Genomic DNA, 7,417 nt, shown 5'->3' on the forward strand with positions numbered 1-7,417 from the left:
ATGATTCATACTTCCAGGTGCACAAGGTCGCTGTAACAGTCCCCGATATAAAAATAAATCTTCGTTTTATACTCAGTCTTAAAAAAGTCGTCGGTGGATGTCTTTCTGATCGTGCCCCAAAAGCTCCAAGAACGCGCTGTTGGTGAAACCCAAAGACAAAGCGCCCGACGTACATGTCAACGTAACAAGACTAACGCACGGCGACTGAACCGCCGGCCAGATGGAAAAATAAAAAGCGGTTAAGGGTATTTGTTGAGGAACAGCTGCCTCCGATGAGAGGTGGAAAGGGGAAAATCCAAGGCAGGCCTTTCTCAGAAGTGGCGTCGTGGATTTACCTAAACAGGTTTTATGAGCCGTATGTTTTTTTTGCCCAAACGCCTGTATAATGCTCATAAGTGTAAAGTGCTTTATGGCCGCGGTTATCTATATTTTGTATCTCTTTTGATGAAAAACGTTTTATGGGATTGAGAAGACAGCGGTGGAGGTCTCTGCTGGTTAGCAACGCCGCGTTGGGTCTTATTCAGGAGGTGTGTGAACTGTAATGTACTGTCACCCCCCCCCCCCCTATTGGGCTCAACCAGGCTGTCTCCCCTAGGGTTGCACCAGGGAATCTAAGGCTCCATTGGTTCCATGTGTTCTGAACCCGGTTGGGGAGTAGAAGAGTGAATTGATGCCTGTGGAAGACCGTAATCCACACATGCACACACGCACACACACGTACATATACGCACGCACGCACACACACACACACACTTGTGTTCTTACTCAAAGTGTAAGAATCCTGCGGCTGGCTTTACACTCAAGCTTACATTTTTGGGGTGTTTTAAAAAAAAAAAAAACACATGCACGTAACACACACGCACTTATACACACACATAACACACACACACATGTGTGCAACACACAGACACACACACACTAACACACACGTTGATCTATAGACATACATTAGTATTATTTATTAGGCTGGAATTAATCTTAAGGTTAATGAAGGTTTTTCATGCGTTAATGGAGGGTGGTGATAAAGATTTAATTATAACGCCTTGCTCCAATCCCTCGCTTCCAGGGTATATATTTGGTTCTCGAGTTGGCCAGGGTCAGTAATGGAAAAAGGACCATGAATACCAATATAAGTGGCATGATGTCATTCTGACCTTCAACCCCAACGAACATCTTTTTCTTTCATTATCCGCATCAGGGATCCGACGGATGGATTTGGTCTGGGGGCGGGGGATGAGCGAATTCGAGAGATTGTGTTCGTTCTTTGAGGCGGATTTATCCCGACTCGTGTGGGTTTTCCCTTCCTCTGGAAGGAAAAGGATTTAGCCTGCCACCGGGAGCCCGGGTTCAGCATGATGAGTTGCATGTTGCACATATGTTACTCATGGATAAGTCATTACCACCCAGCCTTTATCAAATGATTAGCCCGTCTGTGTGCCTTACCCCCGGCTCACTGCCGGAAACCCAAGGGGTTTCGGGTTTAATACCACTCAAGACGTTCAGGGGAAGGGTTGGATTCTTGGCCGCGGATGGTTTTGGGGTTTAGACCGGGACGTGTCGTAAACCCTGCCCAAAGCCCCAGCTGCCACTGCGAGTAGAACCAGGAGTGTGGCCCTGAGCGATGGTTCCTGTTCTGCGGGTCGCCATAGAGAGGGGGAGGAGAGGAGGTCCGCCCCCTTTAAAGGTTTATTTTGCTGGGTTTTAACATGAGCAAGCGGAAGTGTCTGGGGGGGAGTGGTGTGGCGGGCTGGACCGCGGCGGTCTTCTAGGCGGTCTGGGGGGGGCTTGAGATTGAACAAGATGGATCAGACATCTTGGAAAATAAACACACTCATGTAGGAACACACACAGGCCCTCAGAGTGCACACTTTTGCCATTTCCTCCGCTTGACACCCGGTGCTATACCTCCATCAGTCAGGCACGCGGGCGGAGTTGCACGCATAAGATTCTTGAGTTACGTACACGCACACACACGTGCACACGCAAGCGCGCCTTCATATCCGCACATACAAAGGAGCATACACACATAAGCACGCAAACGCATGCACGCACACGCACATAGGTACACACACGTACATACGCACACACAAACGCATGTCGCACATAAGCACACATGCACATAAGCACGCACACACACACACACACACACCGACACACACACACGTAGTGTGATAAAACGCAGAGCTGACCACGCGGTACCCCTCTGAAGCCCCCCTGACGCCGCCGACTGTATTCCTAAACAAACAAGCGGATGAAAGCGGCGGTTTTCAGCCTCCCCGCTAATGAGCCGGCCAGCGCTGGAGGACGGGCGCTCATTACCGACCGCCTGTCAGCGTCTTTTAAAGCGAGGGACGAGCGCTGGATCCAGGCCGTGCCTGTCGTGCCTTCGCCCCTCCAGGCTCCTGGTGACGGAGGCGCCCGGTTAATTGTGTCGTACAGAACGCCGCCGTCGAGCCTAGAGAGAGACAGAGCATATCCGAGGGGAACGTCATCCCCCGGGGGGGGGGGGGGGGGGGGGGGAGAGACAAAATCAGGGGATAATTTATGACACAGACCGGGGGGGGGGGGGGGACGTCGGGGCAGAGCGGGGCGGCTCGGCCGGCGTTATGACAGAGCGTCCGGTACGGGTCGTCGTGTGACATGCACATGCACTTCCAGTTAGGCGGAATCACTTTCACCTGGATCTGAGGTACGCATCTGATGTCACCGTATTCATTGCTGGCGTCGCTGAGCTCTTCCTGTTATTTAAAGACGTGAGTTATTTGACACTTCTGGCCGGAGAACATTTGGTGTGTCCGGATCGGATATTTGAGTTTGTCCTCCCTACGACTACGTGAATAGCGTCATCATTTAGGAGCGCTGGCCCACAGTGTGGGTTCGCGGTTAACCGATGACATGCTTGCGGATCCAGCCACAGGCTTTGTCACCACACAACGAGGAAGCAAAGACGGCAACACGGCTGTTCGTCATGGTTTGAGCTTGTGTGTGATTCGTGAGACGAGAATCGAGGTAACGGGATTCTTGAGACGTGGGAGGAGTTACGGTGCGCAGGTTGAGGTCATGTGACGGCCGTTCACGTGTCATGTGACCTCTCCGTCAAGAAGCCTGTCAAATTTCCATATTTAACTGGCAGAGGTTGAGCTGTCTCGTGGTTGACGGCTGAGGCGTGTCAGAGCAAGGACAGGCGTGTCGTTCGACCGAAGAGAGAGCGAGCAGCCTCACAGTGGCCAGCATGTGGTTAACAATGACGGACAGATTATTTGACGGGGAAAGCTCAGACACGGTAAATCACAACCAGGGAGAAACACTGTCTGTGTGTGTGTGTGTGTGTGTGTGTGTGTGTACCTGTGTCTGTCAACTTATAGGATTGAAGTCGGTTTTTTTTTTTTTTTAAATGGGCCTCAGCTGTTTGAAATTAATTGTACTCTGACACACATGTTGTAACACATCCTGACACACACACACAGACACACAGACACACAGACACACACCTCACAATCATGAGCAGACCCTCCCACCCAATACTGAGCCATAACCTTGTCCAATGGGTTCATCTTCCTCCTCATCCTCCTCCTCCCTCCTGGACCCACAACAACACCTGTCTAGGAAGTGGTTTTACAGACAACACGCACCACCAACCCTAAGAAGCCCACACCATCCCCAGGCCGAGGGGAGGCGGTGGGGGAGGCGGCGGTGGTGGGGGGGGTGGTGGGGGTACTAAGGGTTGGAGAGGAGCATGAAGAAAAGCTAAAAGCTATGCTTGTCCTCCGCCCTAGATTAAATACTATAAATTCAATCTAGTGTGGCAATGGATTGGCAGCGCACGTGTGTTGGTGTGTGTGTGTGTGTGTGTGGGTCTGTGTGTGTGGTAGGGGGGGGGGGGTCTTTAATGGAAGGGGTCACTGATTCCTTTTATTTAATTAATTTCAACCACTCCGCCTCCTGGCTCCCAGTGTCTGACTCACACCACCGCAGGGGGGGTGCGTGGGAGGGGTGTGCGTGTGTGTGTGTGTGTGTGTGTGAGTCGGGGGGTACCACTGAGGAAGGCAAGGCACCGAAGATGATGAGGAGGAGGAGGAGGAGGAGGAGGAAGGGAGGAGGGGGGGGGGCGCATCGTGCTTGCCTGCGGCAGAGTGACTCATTGCTCTGCCACACACACACACACACACGCACACAAACTCGCACACCCGCATACGAACGCACACGCTCACAAACACACGTACACTGGCATACAAACACACACACTCACAAACACACACACACACACACACACACACACACACACACACACACACACACACACACACACACACACACACACACACACGCGAACACACGCGCACACTCACCAGCACCACCTTGGCACTGTCCGACCTGGACTTTCGACGGCAAACCAAACTCTGCCTGCCGCGGTGACTTCACTGTCGGAGCACTGTCCGGTACGGCGTTCCCACAATGCACTGCAGGAAGAGGCTCACCCGGGAACCGGAACGTTGGCTTCAACAGGAAACCGCCGCCGAGTTATTTTTAGCCTCCCTCCAACATACCTCCCGCTCTTTTTTTTTCTTTATCCGACTTTTGGGAAATCAAGCCAACTATTTGTTTTTGTTGTCTTCCAATTAAGCCTGTCTTGGTGCACAGGCTTTAGCATCTAGCGCTTAGCCTGGAAGACCAGGGTTGGTGTGTGTGTGTGTGTGTGTGTGTGTGTGTGTGTGTGTGTGTGTGTGTGTGTGTGTGTGTGTGTGTGTGTGTGTGTGTGTGTGTGTGTGTGTGTGTGTGTGTGTGTGTGTGTGTGTGTACAGCACTTAGAATTGTGTAGCATTTTATCCTAGCTATCTTTGTTGCGTAGGGGGAATCGGTTAACCTAGCGATTGTTAGTTCTTGGCACTTGGTTCTATGAATATATTTACTGTACCGACAGCGATATATTGTTTGTCTTTCCTCTGACAAATGTACTTATTGTGAGTCACTTTGGACAAAAGCATCTGCCTAATGCCCTAAATGTGAATGTAGATGTGTGTGTGCGGTGGTGGTGGTGTCGGTGGTGGTGTCGGTGGTGGTGTCAGTGGTGGTGGTGGGGTTCCATCAGGAGTCGGCTTGTGAATCCATTACAGATGTTTTGCATCGCTCATCTTACCGCCTTCCTCCAGGCCCTCTGGTTGTCAGATGTCGGGAGAGGACGGCAGAGAGCATCAAAGACCGAGAGGGAACCCACTCTATCCTGTTGCTTGTTTATTGCTCTTGGGTTGGCATATCTCCGTGGTTATCGCCGGGTACCACGACTCCATGTGGCGCTTATTAGGGCACCTCCACATCTGTACTTCTGTCGGGGTTCATTTTTTGCTCTGGGTTAGGGTGACTTAGGAAGGATACTGTGAGGGTCTGGGTCTTTATCTAATTAGTGTTGGTGGGAGCCCCCCTCCCCTCCCTACTGTCTCCGCTGAATGTCCCAGGCTTGTTGAAATGCTTCAACAGCCGCGATGGGAAAAGGCAGCGGTCTTAAAACTTTCACTCTGACATTTTTTGGTTTCATGCCCGACCCCTTTTAATATTGAAACTGGACATATGTGCTTAAGGTATTGTCAGCGCCATCACTCTCTCTATGTTTTACGATGACATCTTGGTCTATTACGGTGCCAAACGTTCCCCATGTGTCCCCGGAGCGGACAGTAAAACCAGGGTGCACCCCCCCTACCACCACCCCCCCTGAACCCTTTCACTCTCGCACGCCGGCCGGGGCCTTGATATATCCCACGCGTTAAGTTCACTGAACCGAGAGGAACCCTATAGTCTAGTAATGCCTTGCACGTGTATCAGCCCTACTTTGTTTTAATATCTTCTAATGTCTTTTCTGACCGCCCCCCCTCTGAAACCGAGAGTGAGCCCCCCCCCCCCCCCCCCTACTGGGGGGGGGGGGGGGGGGGGGGGCTCACTCTCGGTTTCCTCACCAGCGGGGGGGCGAGGATGTGTAACTCCAGCTCGCCGCTGAACCAGTCGATCACGTGATATTTATTTGTGTAACCCCTGAACACTTAACACCCATTGGAAAACCAAGCGTTGTTTATGTAGAGGACGTTATGCTGCGCGGGGAACACGTCCGAGGTGAGTAGTGTGTAGTTTCAACGTTTGGATCGGTGGATGCTTTCTTTTCCTGTGAAGTGAGTTTCAATATGCGGCTACGAGAGCACGTTTTGTTCTCACTTTGGGTTTTAATGTCTCCAATGTTTGACATGTGACGCGCACACACGCACACGCACACATGCGCAGACAGACACAAACACACACACACACACGGGCAGACAGACATGCACACACACACGGGCAGACAGACACACAGACACACACAGGCACCCACACACAAACACACACACTTGCACTTACACACGCACACACACAAACACGCATGTGCGCAGACACACACACAAGCACGCAGACATATACACACACACACACGGGCAGACACTCACACATACACACTCACGTGCACGCAGACACACACAGTCACACACACAGGCACCCCCAAAGACACACACATACACACCGGCACACACACACACACACACACACACACACACACACGCACAGTGAGGGTCCGTCACAGGGTCCACTGTGAGTGCAGATTCTCTTGGCGCGGCTCATCCCTGTTCACAATCAAGCAACCGCTCATCCAAAGGGTGTCTGTGTCACATACCCCGGCCCGCATAAAGGGGGGCATTTATGGAGGGCTTTGAATCCCGGCTCTGTCCCACCACCGTTTTTCTGGCTGACTCCCGCCACCCCCCCCCCGGCTTTCACTGCCTCATGCCCACGCAGTCGTCTGGAAGGTTCAGGACAGGACCTCGGCCCCGCTGACAGGCGCTGGGGTTGGGTATATAGACAGAGAGAGCGGTCAGACTGTCACTGCAATGCACCAGCTAATCCCCCTCCTCCTCCTCCTCCCCCCCTCCTCCTCCTCTTCCTCTTCCTCTTCCTCTTCCTCTTCCTCCTCCCCCTCCTCCTCCAACGCTTCCCAACCCCGCATTAGATTCCCCTCCACCACCTTGTCCCTCCCTCCCCCCTCTCTCCCTCCACAACCTCGCTCTCCCCCCTCTCCCCCTCCACCACCTCGCTCCTCCACCCCCCCTCTCTCAGAAAGCCACATCCTGAAACCCCCCACTCTCCTCCCCCCCCTCCCCCCACCCTCCCCCCGCGCAGCACTCTCCCTCACCCGCTAATCTTATAAATGTGGATTTTTGATATGGATGGAGAGCGAGGCTTTTAAAGAGAGAGATGCTATGAGGCCGGGATAGAGTGTGTGTGTGTGTGTGTGTGTGTGTGTGTGTGGGGGGGGGGGGATCCGCTCGGCAGTGGAGGTAGTTCCTGTAATGGCTTCTACCTCCCTTTAACACCAACACACACACACACACACACACACACA

The sequence above is a fragment of the Gadus chalcogrammus genome, chromosome 2 (assembly GCF_026213295.1).
Source record: "Gadus chalcogrammus isolate NIFS_2021 chromosome 2, NIFS_Gcha_1.0, whole genome shotgun sequence".
Classification (NCBI taxonomy): Eukaryota; Metazoa; Chordata; class Actinopteri; order Gadiformes; family Gadidae; genus Gadus; species Gadus chalcogrammus.